This window comes from Crotalus tigris, unplaced genomic scaffold (genome assembly GCF_016545835.1).
Source record: "Crotalus tigris isolate CLP2741 ecotype Arizona unplaced genomic scaffold, ASM1654583v1 scf7180000017744.3724543626:3957646, whole genome shotgun sequence".
Classification (NCBI taxonomy): domain Eukaryota; kingdom Metazoa; phylum Chordata; class Lepidosauria; order Squamata; family Viperidae; genus Crotalus; species Crotalus tigris.
This window is the reverse complement of record NW_024096611.1, coordinates 2398653-2416015: the sequence shown is the minus strand read 5'-3', so window position 1 is coordinate 2416015 and position 17363 is coordinate 2398653. Positions and strand designations below refer to the sequence as shown.

General features: G+C 35.6%; 1 protein-coding gene across 2 annotated transcripts in view; it reads left to right on the top strand.

Moving 5' to 3' along the window:
- GPATCH2 (G-patch domain containing 2) overlaps window positions 1–9974 on the top strand; it is a 58609-nt gene extending 48635 nt beyond the window's left edge. For both annotated transcript variants that reach the window (XM_039340395.1, XM_039340394.1), the window contains exons 7-9: window positions 6327–6394; window positions 7680–7719; window positions 9952–9974. The gene's annotated coding sequence lies outside the window, so the exon portion shown is untranslated. The remainder of the gene's footprint in view (window positions 1–6326; window positions 6395–7679; window positions 7720–9951) is intronic.
- The last annotated feature ends 7389 nt before the right edge of the window (window positions 9975–17363 follow it).

Below are 17363 nucleotides of genomic sequence, written 5' to 3'. Positions count from 1 at the left end.
TGACAAGATTTTTCACAGAGGTACATTGATGTAAACATTTGCTATGTATAGTCAGGAGTGCTACCCCTAAATAAGCCTTCCTTTGCTAACATACCTTATTTTTTAAAAAATAAATTTTATTAAATACAAAGGAAAAAAGATTAAAAAAACATTGAACGTGGTGTATCATCTTATCATACCTTATTGATTAGATCTTTCAATAAATATTAACAAATATCTTGCGACACCTTAAAAACTGACATGTATTATGTTTTAAGATTCTGTGGATTATAATTTGTTTCATCAAATACAACTGAGTATTATCCTTATTTGACAAGCATAATTTCTTGGCATTGGTCATCTAATGATGGCTTGGAGTTATTTTATATTGGCATCAATTGTACCTGCTTCCAGGTGTTTCTGATTTATAACTTACTATATTAATCCAATAAGATTGAGACTTTCATATATTCTTTCCTGAAATAAAACACGAATAGGCAGATTTGTTCAAGTTGTATTGTCCTGTATAGATCCCAGGACTTGGATTGGACGTTTTCTTTTGCTTTGCTTTTGTATATAGGACACAGTACAAAAAGTACACAGTAATGCACTACAACATTTAAAAAAAATAGGAATTTTGTCCTTCATTTTAGTTCAATTTTTTTTATTATAATACACCAGTGTCGATCAAGCAGGAATTCAGCCTAAAAGCTCATCACTTCTTGATTGCTTATTGCAATTATGAAAAGTAAGAAATGGTAAGACTAGATATATAGATTAGATTCAAGTTGTTTCCTGAGCTTGCTTTGTTTGTAAGTATAATAGCGACACCAAAACAAAAACAAAAGTTGAGTAATTGGCTGCCATCTCCCTGCTTTATCATCAGTACTAATTTGTATTTACAAGTCTCTTCTTTGAAAAAAAAATATATAAAATGCACTTTGCATTTCCTCTTTATACTTCTATATAAATGATCTTGTTCATGCCTTAGTGTTATAGAAAGAGATTACATACAGAACATCGATAGCATCTTGAAATGAATAAACTTTGTAGGTGATAAATAAAACAAGCCTCATACAAAGGTATTTCTCTTCAGCTACTCTGAAAGTGCTATCATAATAATAGATGACAAGGTGACTTATGTAGCCCTTGGTCAGTCAGTAGAGGCCACTCACTGCGTGCTGCATAAAGCTGGACACTGATTTGGCAATATATTTTTCCTTCTTTATGTCTCTATATACTCACTCTAAACATAGTACAATTACCTCATCTGAGCCTGTCAACATCTTTCTAACTTTTTTGTTGTTCTTCACATCAAGATTTTTACTCTAACTGAATAAACTGAACAGAATTGTTTAATCACAGCTTCCATATTCTTTCTGTATGGCAGCTTTCTAGGATTGTGTAAGTACATTTGTCCATTTGCATGTTATGTGTAACATTATTCTGAATTTTAAATTTTAAATGATTAGAATTTGTGCGTCTTAGCCAAAACTTATGTCATAGCATATTTTTTCTGCATGTTCAACTCTCCCAAAGGTATATTTTAAAGAGTAACTTATTTAAAAATTTCTGAATAATATCTGTATACTTTGAAATCAACATGTAATTTTGCCCACATACAGATAGTCTTCGACTTACAACCATTCATTTAGGGACCATTCGAAATTACAGTGGCATTGAAAAAAGTGACTTATGCCCGTTTTTCATATTTACAATTGTTGCAGCATCCCCATGGTCACAGGATCAAAATTCAGACACTTGGTAACTGGCATCTATTTATGATGGTTGCAGTGTTCCAGGGTGATCACCTTTTGAGGCCTTCTGACAAGCAAAGTTGATGGAGAAGCGAGATCCACTTAACAACCATGTTACTAACTTAACAACTGCAGTGAGTCACTTAACCACTGTGGCAAGAAAGGTCATAAAATGGGACAAAACCCAATAATTGTCTTGCTTAGCAATGGAAATTTGGGGCTTAAATGTGGTCATAAAAGTTGAGGACAACCTGTATTTAAATTTGCCAGAATGCTCTGACTTGGAGCTGACACATTTGAAACCCCAGTTTACTTCTAAATAATATCATATATGTCTTCTCCACCTACAAATCCGTAAATCCACCACAATCGCTCAGTTTTTACAACTGCTGATAGCATCAAGAATAAGTTCTTACATGTTCAAGAGGAGAAAGACTGCACTGAATTTTTATTCACTTCCCAAGTGGAACAAAACTGTTAGGAATAAACGCAAGCAAAGGAAAAGCTTCTCCCACCCCACCCTAAAATATTTTTTGATATGTGGAAAATAATCTGAATAACATTCAACTGCTGACTGCATAAAACATGCTTTTGTTTTGTGTACATTGTGTTGGTTTGTAAATTGTGTTTTGTTTAGTGTTCATATTTTCCTTATCCTTTCCAATATAGCTAAATGACTTTTCATGGAATTTCCACATTTATTCAGTTATGGATTATGTAGTTTGGCAAGCTGGGGCTTAGAAACATTTTTCTATAAGTATGGCTAGAGGTAAACAACCATTTTTAGTTCAGAAAATAGCTTCTGCTTCTGTCAACACATTGTTTATTTTCTCCATGAGATAAAAAGTTCAGTTTTCTGATATTTGTACCAAGATAAAGTCAGTAAACAAGATTAATATAGTGTGGAAAAGGTTGTCAGCAGCCCTGGCAAAGGAAATAAGTTGCCTGTACACAGAACATACTGTAAACTGAATAAAAGTGTCAGGTCCACCATGAGATAATGTGATCATGAACCTCTAACAAAGCATGACATAGGCACAGTCGGCTTTTCTTATAGCCACAGTGTAGAAAATGGATTACTATATTCCAGGGATACCCACTGGAATAGCATGAAAACCTCATTTTGAGTTTAATGCAGGATGTAACTCTAGAGCTGCGCCAAATATTTACCTGCAATGTTAAAATAACTGTTAAACTATTAATGTTATAAACAGTCAATCATATCAGTTACTATGATTTTTGTATCATTGATATTTCATAACCACCAATTAACCTTTCATAGCTTAGTTTATATTATTTTAAAAAGTAAGCAGATCTAGGGATAAGTAAGTAAGTAATGTGAAATTACAATGCACAGAAATATATTTGTATGTCCTTCTTGCTTAGTGAAATTTAACATTTCAGGAAGTATCAGCAATTTGTCACAAAATAAACATGCTGTTATGTTATGTCTGGATGCCTCTGTTCTGTTCCATTATGTGGTACACTAGACCACATAAATGTTTCATTATCAAAAATTGATAAATTGTACCATTTGTAATTCTGGGGATTGAAAATATTAGAGGTTGCTCTTTTTTTATACCAGTTCAGAATCCAATTGTCTACTGCCCCTGGTAGATGGGCTGACATTACTGGAAACTGTCAATGAGGCAATTATAATTCTACATCAGGCATGAAGAACTCCATCCCATGTTTTGTCTCCAAGCACAACCTTCCTGCCTTCACATAGAGAAATGGGCTCATTTTGATACCAAGTCTTGGGTATAATTTGGTATAGGAAGTTTGCTAACTGTGCATATACATTGCCATGGGAAGTTTTCTAACTTTTGGTCATAGTTTTGAAATTTTCTAAGCATGTGTTTGACGTACACCACTGATCATATTTGTTATCCTACATTTTATCCTGCATTTAAATCTTAAATAAATCCCTTCTCTGTAGCATTTTATGGATTGTTTAGATCCTATGTAGAAGTGAAGTTATTAAAAATTGAAACAGCACAAGGACTTCATTGACTATTTTTTTAGTGTCATTGGGGTGCATTGTAATTTCACATTACTTACTTACTTATTCCTAGATCTCCTTACTTTTAAAATAATACAAGCTAAGCTATGAAAGGTTAATTGATGGTTATGAATTGAATATTGCATCTCTAAGAGCCACTATGTGCTCTCTTTATTCTGGAGTCTTGGGTAGCAGAAAAGCTTAATTATAAATAATCCTTGTGGTTTTTTATCCCCATTACTGCTATACAATGCAGTATTTTATGCCCATCCTTTGGATGTTCATTGATAATTCTGATAACTTCTTCAAAATAATATAGAAATACAGCAGACTGGAACAGCCTTGCTGGAATATACTATGGACTGGGTCTGCTCAGAATATCTACTATTCAAAGAAGATTGGTATACAAACTGGTATCTCCACAATCATCATCCAATAATAATGTTGGAAGGGACCTTGGAGGTCATCAAATCCAACCCCCTGCTCAGGCAGGTAACCCTATACCATTTCGGACAAATGGCTGTCCAGTTTCTTCTTAAAAACTTCCAGTTTTGGAGCATTCACCGCTTCTGGAGGCAGGTTGTTCCACTGGTTAATTGTTCTAACTGTCAGGAAGTTTCTCCTTAGTTTTAGGTTGCTTCTCTCTTCATTAAACTAGACATACCCAATTGCTGCAACCATTCCTTATATGTTTTAGCTTCCAGTCCCCTAATCATCTTTGTTGCTCTTCTCTGTACTCTTTCTGGAGTCTTAACATCTTTTTTACATTGTGGTGAAAAAAGCAAGGTTCTACATTTAGGCAAGAAAAACCAAATGCACAGCTATAGTATAGGGGGTACCTTGCTCAATATAGTAACTGTGAGAGGAACCTCGGAGTCCTAGTGGACAATCACTTAAATATGAGCCAGCAGTGTGCTGCAGCTGCCAAAAAGGCCAGCACAGTGCTAGGCTGCATTAACAGAGGGATAGAATCAAGATCACACAAAATGTTAATATCACTTTACAATGCCTTGATAAGGCCATACTTGGAACGCTGCATCCAGTTTTGGTCATCACAATTTAAAAAAGACGTTGAGACTCTAGAACAGTGGTTCTCAACCTTCCTAATGCCGCGACCCCCAACCATGTGGTCGTAAGTCGAGGACTACCTGTATTTCCCTTTGGGTGGGGCAGGAGGAGGCACATGCTCCGTCTCCTCTCCTGCGGCTGGAGCGCATGCTGGGCAGGTCGAGAGTGCACGCAGGCCATCGCCCAGCAACCGCCTCGGCCCGGGAGTGCCACGCCTGCATGGTGCCTGCGCCAGCCAAGGCGTAGCCGGCAAGCGGCAGCGACGGCGCAGGCCGACCACCGGCTGGGCCACCAGCTGGCCCAGCCCAAGGGAGGTAAGGCACCCGCCGGGACCCACACACGCCAGCAACCCTCCCTGAGCCCGCTGCTGCCCCGCTAGCCTTACCTTGGCCACCGCACATTTGGTGCAGTGGCAGGCAGGCCCAGGCACTCCGGGGTGGCCATGGCACATGGCAGCGAGGGTGCAAGCCGTCCACCGACTGGGCCACCAGCTGGCCCAGCCCAAGGGAGGTAAGCCACCCTCCGGGCCCCATGCGCGCCAGCAACCCTCCCTGTGCCCGCTGGCCTCCCACCTCCCACCCCTGGCCCTCTTTTACTTACATTTAGTAGTTGCTCAGCAGGGAGGGGTGGAAACGTCCAGAAAGCTCACCTTAGCTGCAGACAACTTGCAGCACCATTTGCAGACTGGGACTTTTGGCAGGCTCAGCAGGGCAGAGACAACTGGACAATTCCTATTGGCTTTCAAAAGCCAATAGAATAAGAGGGAGTAGCACAGCTAAGGAAAAGGGGGGAAAATGGCGGAGTGTGTTGCTTGGTGACCCCGTGAAATGGTCGTTCGACCCCAAATGGGGTCGCGACCCACAGGTTGAGAACCGCTGCTCTAGAAAGAGTACAGAGAAGAGCAACAAAGTTGATTAGGGGACTGGAGGCTAAAGCATATGAGGAACGGTTGCTGGAATTGGGTATGTCTAGTTTAATGAAGAGAAGGATGAGGGGGGACATGATAGCAGTGTTTCAATATCTCAGGGGCTGCCACAAAGAAGAGGGTGTCAAGCTATTTTCCAAAGAGCCTGAAGGCAGGACAAGAAGCAACGGGTGGAAACTAAGCAAGAGAGAAGCAACTTAGAACTAAGGAGAAACTTCCTGACAGTTAGAACAATTAACCAGTGGAACAACCTGCCTCCAGAAGCAGTGAATGCTCCAACACTGGAGGTTTTTAAGAAGAGACTGGACAGCCATTTGTCTGAAACGGTATAGGGTTTCTGCCTGAGCAGGGAGTTGGACTAAATGACCTCCAAGATCCCTTCCAACTTTACTACTACTATTACTACTACTACTACTACTACTACTACTACTACTATTATTATTATTATTAAAACTGGATGCAGTATTCCAAGTGTGGCCTTACCAAGGCATTGTAAAGTGGTATTACATTGTAAAGTGGTATTATTAAATAGTTTTCATGATTTAAATACTTTTAAATTCCAATACACAACTTATAATACTTGTGATTCTTTTAGATTACTACAACAGGCTCATGTAGTAACAAAAAAGCCGTGCTTTTATCCCAGGAATTCCATCACCATGAGTAAGTGTCTATATTATTTTTTCATTATTTCTTTTAGCTTCCTTTGTATATCTCCCAATTTGAATTATATATTAAATTTCATCCTAATTGTCCAGTCAAATCTCAGAACTCTGGCCTGCTCTTTCCAGTATTTTTGTGGAGAAACGTATGTGTTAATTTTAAAACAACTCAATTCCTTGAGTGCATGTATTTTTGTTTTTTTTCCATCCTAGAATCAGAATGAAGATAAAGGAAGCACAGTATCTTATCTGGCTTAGGTCTGTCCAGATGTACTTTCTTATTTCTTTGCTTTTGCTTTTGAAGTAAGAAATGGGATAAAAGGAGAGTGATTTGGAGAAGTGCACAAGCTGCTTTTAAACATTTCACAAACCATTTTGTGACATATTTAAAACTAGCAAATTGATTGTGGAATAAGTGTTCCACATATTAGAATCCCCTGCAAGAAATATTGGAAATTAAATGCAAAATTTTACCAAGTATAACAATTAAATAAAACTATATATGTATGTTAATTTGAGAGTGATGATAATACTGTGTCTTGGTATCATTTAAGTCACTCAAAATTGTAGCAATTTTAAAAAGCAACTAGTGATACCAAAATGTGCTTAATGCTTCTTAGATTTCTCTCCTCTTGCTAAAACTCTGATTATCTTAAGTAACCAAGCTGATTGAATTGGGAAGGGAAAAATACATGTTTTCCATTTTAAACTGGTATAGTTCTCAAAGTATTCTATAACACAAAAAATAGACGATACCATAATGGAATGAATTGTAGAAACACTGAAGGTGCAGTTCTTTGTACGTGAATTATATTGACTATCATTGAAATCTATAGCTTTAATTCTGATTAAACTTTCTCTAAATGATATGTATATGTGTGCAAAAGTATTAAATCCAAAATGCTAATAATATATATAAATATTTCTATTAGCCATCAACATTTCTGCAAAGTTTTTCCACTTACTGATTAAATTTGACATTTCTGTGGCCCAAACATAGCAAAAAGTTTATCAGATGTATTATGTAAAGAATTGCAGAATGGCATGCTGCCATTTAATGTATATTCACTTGCTTAAACAGTAGTAACCTGAGGAATGAGATACATTGCTGTGAAAACTATTATAGACCTTGAGTGTTCTGTAAAATATCCTATTTAAATAAATCATAGCCAAAGGCTACTTTTCTGGTGGACAATAAAATACCCAAGAGCACGCACAGGCTGGTCATATGACAGCTCATGCTTCAGTTAGCTGTTACTAACCCCATTTTTTTTCCCTTCCCATAGCCATTGGTTTAGCCCTGCGGCTAGAAAAGAACATAGCCAGGTAAGAACCACTTTGATCAAGAACATTTTATTTTATATATTTGAAGGAATTTAACTGTCACTTGTCTGGAGAAATAGGGACACCAATGTGTAAAAGAAGGAACAAAATCTCCTGATTTTATATTGAAAATGATTGACTGAAGATATTTAGCAGCAAATAACTCATTATGAAAGCCTCCTGGGTATGACAGGGTAGAGCTGGCAATTTATCAGCAGTTCTTTTTGCTCAAAGAATGTTTCAATCAAGTATGCAAGTGGATATGTGCTCCCTTGAGAAATAATTCAAAGAGCAATGTAGGGAAACAGGGCCATGTGTATTATCTCCAGATCTATCAGCTCCACCTCAACTTTTCCACACTGAGAATTCTCCCTGTGTTCACAAAACTTGTATGGTCATACTAAAAAGAAGCCTGTAAAAAATTCCATTTAATTTCAGGCTGCTTCAGTATGCATAGCAACGCATATATTACCAAGTCACTATGAAGACGCTTCAAGTCTCTAAAACGGATAATGAATGAAACGCTTATCATGGAATAGATAGGAAAAGGAGTGGCAGGGATGTTTCAGGGAAGATAAGGGAATCTTTTCTGATCACAGTGTTCCACAACTGCAACAGAGTAGAATTTACAAAATAACGTTCATAAGTATATTAAAAGGATTTTGTTTCCTGAGTCATAGATTTAAAATTATTATAGACTGCTTCTCAAAACAATCAAAAAACTGAAACGAGTAGGCAATAATTTTGCAAATATATTTTAAGACTAATTACTATCTGCAGCAGCAGCTCCCTGTCACCTATGAATCCTTCTACACATTGCTGCTGTCATTAACCATAACCATATCTCACTTCTTCCATTGATATGGACTGAAAAGAGCTCCAAAAATATATCTCTGTAATAAGTGAGGGTCAACAAAATTTAAATTTCAATACAGTATAAGTAAATATAAAGTGATACATCTTGAAGCTAACAATCTAAGCTTTCATATATACAGACCCATACAGTCTGAACTGACAATTATTGACCTGGAAACTTTGAGTCATGGTGAATAGATAACTATATGAAAATATTGATCAAGATGCAGCAGCTGTGAAAAATGTGATAGGAATAATTAGTAGGTCTCTCCACCATTCGGAGGGATGTTTTACAAAATGATCAAAGTCTCTTTCCAAATCCACTGCTCACATTATTTCATTTTCCTGAATTCATGTTACAACTTTTTGAGCATCTCTTTTATTACTCTTTGGGAACTTCCATCATTTTCTTATTGTTGCTTTTACAATCTGAAATTTTGGTGTTTTTTTTTAAGAAAACAGCTAATAAAGATCACAATTAAATATTTGCTATAATTTCCCTTTCCCATTTTCATCTTCCTTAAAGTAATATTTTGAGACTCGTCTTTCTGATAGTGAATAAACATAATGGTGCCCATAGTTATATGTTGTTCACTCATAATGTACAACTTTATTATTTAGATGCAGTTTTTTAGAAACACAAATTAATCTATGAGAATTATTTTGCACTGCAAACATTTTGCCTTATTTGAAAGATGAAATTAAGAGCAATTCTAAATAGTCTGGTAGTTACAACATGGTAATTTAACAAATCCTGCTTAATTTAGCTATTCCTACTGTTAGAAACAGCTTAGGAAAGCTGAGAATGCCAGATTCAAGTCATTTTAAATTAGCCAATTTTGTTGAAGATGTTAAGAAAAGGAATACAGGAATTGATAGCTAATGGTAAAGCCATAATTAATTCTAAGGAAAAAATGTGGGGTGAAAAATGAGCACATAGTGGAGCCATTCCTACAGTAGTGTCTTTTTTGTTCTCTTTTCGCTCTTTTGCTCTCAGGAAGTGAGAACTTTTGAGAAATAAAAGGGTTAGGAAAAAGATTAGTAAACTTCAAATATGTTGGTTTTAATTTCAGTCAGACCACAAAAGTTTTCTTTATAATTTTCAAGGAAATATTACCCCCAGCATAAAGTTTGCTGGACTATCCAGTCACAACAGCAGAGTAGGTGGGAATTGCTGTGGAAATGGATCTTAGTACTATGTCAGCATGGTCATAGGTACATGGAAATAAAATAAAAACAGACCTTAAGATTTCAGTATATTGCCAGCTATAAGATTATTAGTTTCATTAAAGAAAGCAAAAAGCATAATAAAGCTAAGAGATTTGTACTTCTAAACATTTAAATTTTGTTTTTTATATAAATTCTGAATGTCTTGTGTAGCTTCAACTATTACGAGATAACCGATCAGAAAGAGGACACAAGAAGAACAGTTCAGTAAAAACAGCCAGCAGGTAAGTTTATAATACAGTGCAGTTTATAATTTACATTCTAATTAAATCACAAGCTAATATTTTACCTAGTTGAATAACTGCTAATCATATAGTGAGATGCAGTGACTGTCTCTGCCTCTGACTGCTTAAAAGGGAGGCATAGGTAACACCGAATATAATCTTTTTTATATAATCAGAGAAGCAAGTTAATACATATAGAATAAAATAAATATTTGTTTCTTTTTTTTTGTATGTTTTCTATGTCTGTCTACTATCTATTTATCTCCATAGCATATTTAGGGACAGTAAAGCTTATACCCCCTTTGCACTATGTCACCTAGGACAGCAATGCAGCCATATAAAAGCACAACTGTCTTTAAAATGAGATCTGATTTACCATGAATAAAATAGCACTTCCTCTGTTTATCACATATTTTTCACAAGCATTACAAATGCAACCTACCATTGTTTTGTTTACGATATTAGAAATGAGAGTTACAGTGTGAATCAAAGGGTTGATAGAAATATTAAGACTTGGATTTTATGACCAGTGAATCCATTACTAAAATAACACAGTTGATTTTTTTTCCCAAAAAAAATTGATCTCTGGAGGATCTGAAAATTGCTCCAATCGACAGGTTGAGAGATACTAAAGGAAAATATAAAATTAAAATCAATAATCTATTTGGTGGGGAGATGTTTATTTATTTAAACATAACTCACATTTACTCATGTTCTTGTTTTATCAGAAACAGCTTTGTTGAGCTTTAGATTATTTTCATGTACAAAGTCAGTTATATTTGTTTATTTATACTGTCTTTTATTTTGATACTCTGTAATCATGAGGGTGCTGAAAAAATAAAAATTGGGGCTGAAGAGAGATTAGAACAAAAACTTCTGGTGATAAGGCATTTTTCTTTCATCAGGTTTCTTTCATCTTTCATCAAAATATCTTTTAAAATGAACGATTGTCCATTTTCTCTGATAATTCAGATGACTATGTTTTTGTTACAGAGATGTAACAAATTCAGTAGCATTAAAGTGATTCTTATTAGAAGCAAGATACGGCAATCTCATCTTTTTTCCAAACATCATCTGTTCATTAGGACAGACTTTTAATTTACCTTAGATAAGACATTTTTTAATTGCAATACATTTTTTCCAAAATAAGTGAAACCATCAATACAGATTTTTCAATAGCTGTGAATAGATGTGGTTAATAAAATAATATATTGAATTTTGCATTTCACAACCAGAAATACCATAATTTAATGTGAATTTTGTGGTACATAATAATAGTATCAGAGAGAGAAATACTATGTATGCAATTGGAATATAAAATATTTAAAAAAACAACAACAACAATGTGCTATTTTTATATTACCCTGTCCATTGAAATGTCAATCCAATAGAAGAATAATTTCAGGCTCTCTGGACTGAAAAATCCAATGAAAGTAGAGTGAAATTAGAGAGCCAATTGGGAAATTAACATGCAGTATTTTGAAAGAAGCAGGCAAAGACCTCAAGCAAGTTCTAAAAGTGGTCAGGGCCAGTTAGGCTATTAATGGGGAAGGAAAAAGAGAGGTTGGGGTATCATCACTCTGAAACTTCATGAAAAAATCTTGCCCCTTTCATCTTCGCTTCTGCAACTTGATATAGTTAAACATAAGGAATAGCTGAATCAGGACAGAATGCCCCAAGATCATCAGATTGATTTGGCTCCAGAAACTAGCAACTAGATCCTTTGATCAAAGCACTGGTTTGATTTAGATTGCCTTGAAGCTAAGAATGCCCTAATTTCTTTTTTCTTTTAAACAACCAAATAAATACATAAATAGGAAATCTACAGACATGTTTTATTATCAATTTATTATTACCGAAATGACAATACAAGCAACTTTGCAGTAAAATGGAAGCAGTTAGAACTTTCTGACAGCAGTTGATAATAGCAGCCTGAGCCTGAAATTCAACTCAGTTTTGACAAATTCAACTCAGTTTTGACAACATCATTCACCTTGTCCCACTTTTATAATCCTGGCTGAGATTTGCAGCAAACAATTTAGTCCCCTTAATGCAGAAGGAGAAATCTATCCAAACTGATTTGAATGCCAGTTTGCTTTGTCAAATTGTACCCAAATACTAGATCAGATAATTAGATCAATCTTGACCGCCCAATGATGTTTTCTTAAGTAACCAGTCTCCGTCTCTCAGTCCTGCAGGATATTTAAAATTCTATCACAGTTTCCAAGCTGAGTAGGGCTTTAACATTAGCTTAGTTTGATGTTTGGCCATCCATTGTTCTAGAAAATAACTTTCACTAGCCAATTGTATCTAAAGGCCCAGGCACTTTAGATTCACTGCAGTAACTTCCAAGATCGGTAAAATGAGGACCCAGAGTGTTGGGGGCAATATGCTGATATTGTAAACTACCCAGAGAGTGTTGTAAAGCACTATGTGGTAGTATATAAGACTAAGTGCTATTACTATTTAGTGAAAACTTTTCAAAAGAGAGAAAAGTGATTGTGAGGAGGTGGAAAGATAATGTGGTTTGGCTAACAAAGACTTGATCAGGAATATTTATAGAGTTGATGATATAAATTATCTAAGGTGAGGAGAGGGGATTGATATAATAGGATCCATTTTAGAATTCTCAAAGAAATTGTACTTCTACAACTAAAATGAGTTTAAGCTATTTGTCTTTTTATGCATTGTTCCTTAACACAGAAATGTTCCTAAACCTAGAATAATCTTTTGTTTTAATTAGAATTTAAAAATGAGTTCCTATGCCACAGTAGTAGGAAATTTCCACAAAAAATATTTACCTTTGATTCTGTTTTAAATACTGTTTCTCAATATTTTCATAGATTATTTTAGCCTTGGTATTCTGAATTTTGTGCTCTGATCATATTAGTGATTAACATCAGATGTGTGTTACCTATGACTTGTTTGTAAGACAAAATATTGGTTTAGATTTGCCTTGGTCATAGTCATACACTTCGGATCAATTCTAGCTCATGCCCAATTATATTACATTCCATTAACATAATTCAGCAGATGTTGATATTTAAGTGCTTTCAGGCATCCACATCTTGGACAGCTGTCTTAGAGCTTGGGGAAAAGGCAAACATTTAGAGTTAAATGCTGAACATATGCTTAAATTACTAATTAGAAGCAAGAAAAAAAACTCAACTGCATTATCCTTTCTGAGGACAGCAAGACTCTAATACAGGTATTTAAAAATCTTTTTGGGTTGGCATAAAGTTCATGAGTCTCTAGAGGCACAGTGATGGAGCACATTAAGAATAACTCTACAATTGGACTTCATTTTTTGGCAGGTTTTCTTTCTCAGAAAAATTACAACCTGCTTACTGCCGCTGACTCTACAAGAGGCTCCGAGTTTAAATAAGGCTTAGAACACTTAGCAGGTGTTAGTGTACTATGCATGGGCACAAGTCTATTTGCAAAAGAAAACGGTTCCCCTCCCACACACAGACACACACTCATAGTTACATTTGTTACTGTTCCTTGTAACAAATGTATTGGCATTCATGGCCTAATCTCCATATGCTGGAATAAAATGAAAAGAAAGTGTGTCAGGATTGAATTCTTCCATCACATGGAACATTTAAGTATATAAAAAGGGATGGTCATAACTCTTCTTGGTAAATACAATAACACTTTGAACGATGCGGAAGCAGAGGTTTCAGTGTGCATTATGTTGATGATCTCATTGTTCTAACTAAGCCTGAGGAAAGACTTCATAACTAGGCAAGCCAATAACTAAATCCAGTGTAGAATTCTGATTATACTTCCTCTGTGCCATATAACCATAACATCCATGACTATTTTCAAGTGCATTTTTTATTAAGAAGTAAATTATTGTACAGGCTTTTGTACTATAGGCTAGAAGGGAAAAATCAAAACAGTTAGAAATTTCTTAGTAATACCTTTGCAAATGTGTTACATGTGTATCCCACAGTTTCTCTAAGCAAGATTTATCCTTACTGTTCCTCTCAAGGATCTAAAGCACGGGTGTCAAACTTGCCACATCACGTGATGTGTCGCGACGTATCATGACTCTTTTTGTATTGCCGGCAATGGGGTGGGCGCGGCTTTGGTATGATGAAACTGGCCCACGGGCCGCCAGTTTGACATCCCTGATCTAAAGGCTGAAAGACTTGGCTGAAGGTTATGTTTTCTATTTCACCGCAGGAACACACTTTATTTTTAAAGCTGTGTAGAAAGAAATATTTTGGTTACTGAACTTTTCTGTGTCTTAATATCTCCTTTAAAATGCAGCAACAAACAATTTAAAATTTTTAATGAAGAACTCACCTATTACTTTCTCTGGATTCCATCCTATATATTGAAAAAGAGAGCGAGAGAAAGACAGAGAGAGCTCTCCTATCTTTCTATCAAAAGCAGAAAGTAAAATAAACTTTTATAAGATAAACGCAATGATTTATTCAACTTTATAATTGAAGAGGATTTTTTTTCTATACAGAGATGCTTCTGCAGTGCTACTTTTTTAAAAATTGAAAAAAATGTCTCAGAAATCTCTTTACAGCAGTGGTTCTCAACCTTTTTAATGCCGCGACCCCCAACCGGTTGTAAGTCGAGGACTATTCAACCGATCGTAAGTCGAGGACTGCACAACTGGTGCAGCACCATTTGCAGAATGGGACTTTTGGCGGGCTCAGCAGGGCAGAGACAGCCTGGACAATTCCTATTGGCTTTTGAAAGCCAATAGAATTAGACTCTATTCAAGAGAGTCTATTCTATTGGCTTTCAAAGCCAATAGAATAAAAGGGAGTAGCACAGCTAAGGAAAAGGGGAAAAAAATGGCGGACTGCGTTGTTTGGCGACCCCCGTGAAATGGTCGTTCGACCCCAAATGGGGTCCCGACCCACAGGTTGAGAACCACTGCTTTACAGTTTTGTTTTCTGTTCTGGTATAAAATTAAGTAATACGTTACTTTCAAAATAACTGTATATTTCTGAGAAATAAAACTTCCTTAAAATATGTGTTTTAATAGGAAGAAATTGCCATTTGTATACTTCAACATTTTACTCAGAGATTAGTAGAATCCACTGCTGTGAGTTCTTAATCAAATCTGTAAAGTTAAGGAAGAAATTTATCATATTCTGTACTAAGTAGGCATGCAGTCTGAATAAGGAATTTCATTTTCTTTCAATCTACCTTTTTGTGGTAGAAATTTTGGTACAATTTGCCAAGATAACACTTGTAAAAATAATATCTCTGTTAGGAAATCACTCTAGGCTAAAATTGTTAGACAATAATATACTTCATTTTGTTATGAACAGTGCATAAGATTTCAGTCAACTGATTTGACTGAGCAGTGAAAGAAGTAGGACATGTAATGTCAACATGGGGAACAAATACCTTTAAAAGAAAAAAGAAAAAAGTTTCAATTTGTAAAAGTTCTCCATATTTATTAAATATATGACAAATCTCAGAAAATTAAGAAATGAGCCCAAGGTTTATGTTTTCTAAATGGCTCACAGAAAAAGGCTTGTGGGAGGCCTATCCTGAACAGTATAGTACAGGGAGTCCTCAACTTATGGCCACAATTGAACCCAAAAGTTCCGTTGACAGTAGTTAAATGAGTTTTGCCCAATTTACAACCTTTCTCGCCACAGTTGTTAAGTGAATCACTGCAGTTGTTAAGTTAATAACATGGTTGTTAAGTGAACCTGGCTTCCCATTGGCTTTGATTGTCAGAAGATTGCAATGGTGATTACATGACCCCAGGACACTACAACTGTCGTAAGTAACATGCATGACAATAAGTTGCCAAGCATCCGAATTTTGATCACATGGCCATGGAGATACTGCAACTGTCTTGTCAAAAAGTTACTTTTTTCAGTGCTGTTGTAATGTTGATCACTAAATGAATGGTTGTAAGTTGAGGACTACTAGACAGATATTTTTCTTCATAATATAACTTGCCCTGTCTTGCATCAGCATTTAACTCTCTAGGTTGCAACATGTTACAAACAAAAAGGGAGAGATACTTGATGAAAGTTGCTGCAGAATCATTCCTACTACGATAGAAAAATTTGGTCTGTGAAACAGAGTGATTAGATATTTCCAGATACTTATTTCAAGTTCTTCAAATTCTGAGTGGACCATTGAAGTACAGACATACTGATTTACATTGCTGAAGAGCAACTTACATAAGAAAGCCATGGGTATTATTGCAAATGATCATTGCAAGAGTCAGAAGATTCCCAGGGAAAATTCCCTGGGAATGTATGGGCATATCTGCAATTCCCATAGCAAATTTCCACATTCTAATTTGGTATCACACTTCTAAGTGGAATGCAGAAAGCTGCAGTTTAGTTGTAACCTTCAACTAAATTGTATATTTTCTACCTTTCATTTCAAGCAGTTTTGGTGAACAGAACTGTGAACAAAAATCCATTATGTGAATGGCAATAGAAGGGCACAGTATATCATCATTTGGGCTGCACACATATAACATGTGGAAGACAATCTATTTTTGCATCAGTAATTTTAAAACTATAGGATAATATAGCTAGACAATATTGCATTTCAAGGAATGTCTTCTATATCAACTATCTCTCTTTCAACTGTTGTAGTTTCCCTTTTTCAACCTGCAAATAACAATGCTTCACCATTCTCATAGTAGTGATTTTATTTTTCTTTCTTTAGTTTTATGCTTTTTCACATTGTTCTTGATTCAGGTAGCTTAATTAGGTAAAACTATCGGGTGGCAAAAGGGAAAATAAATATCTTGTGATCTATTAGCTTTCTTTCTTTTCAAGATAGTAGCTGACTTTTAAATTGCATTTTAAAACCTAGTATGAATGTTCTAAACCACAAATTAAGACCAGAGTACTACTCTGAAAGTGCAACAGATAAGATATACACACATTTTGTGGATCTATACTGAAGAGGATAACATTCAATTTTGCAGGATTGTTTATTTTTCAATATCAATAAAATATATTTTAAAAACCAAATGGCAAGTTAGAGGTTGGAAACCCAGAATTCATACAATTTAGAAACAATTATCTACATTGCTTAGTGTTAATGTACACAGGCCACAATGAGAACTGAATGTATGCATTCTCCTCTTCTGTATCACTTTATGATAAAGTGCATGAAGGTGCCCAAAAGCTTTTCTACTGAAAGAGAGCAAGTTCAAACCTTTATCTATTGTTTTTCTAGCTCTGATTACATGATGGGCTGTGTACCCAGATGTTTCCACAATTCTCATAGCCTCAGCTGAAAAGAAGAGAAAGGACAAAGAGAAATGCAAAGCTATAGAGTAGACCAGACATGTCAAACTCATGATATCATGTGACGTCGTGCAAC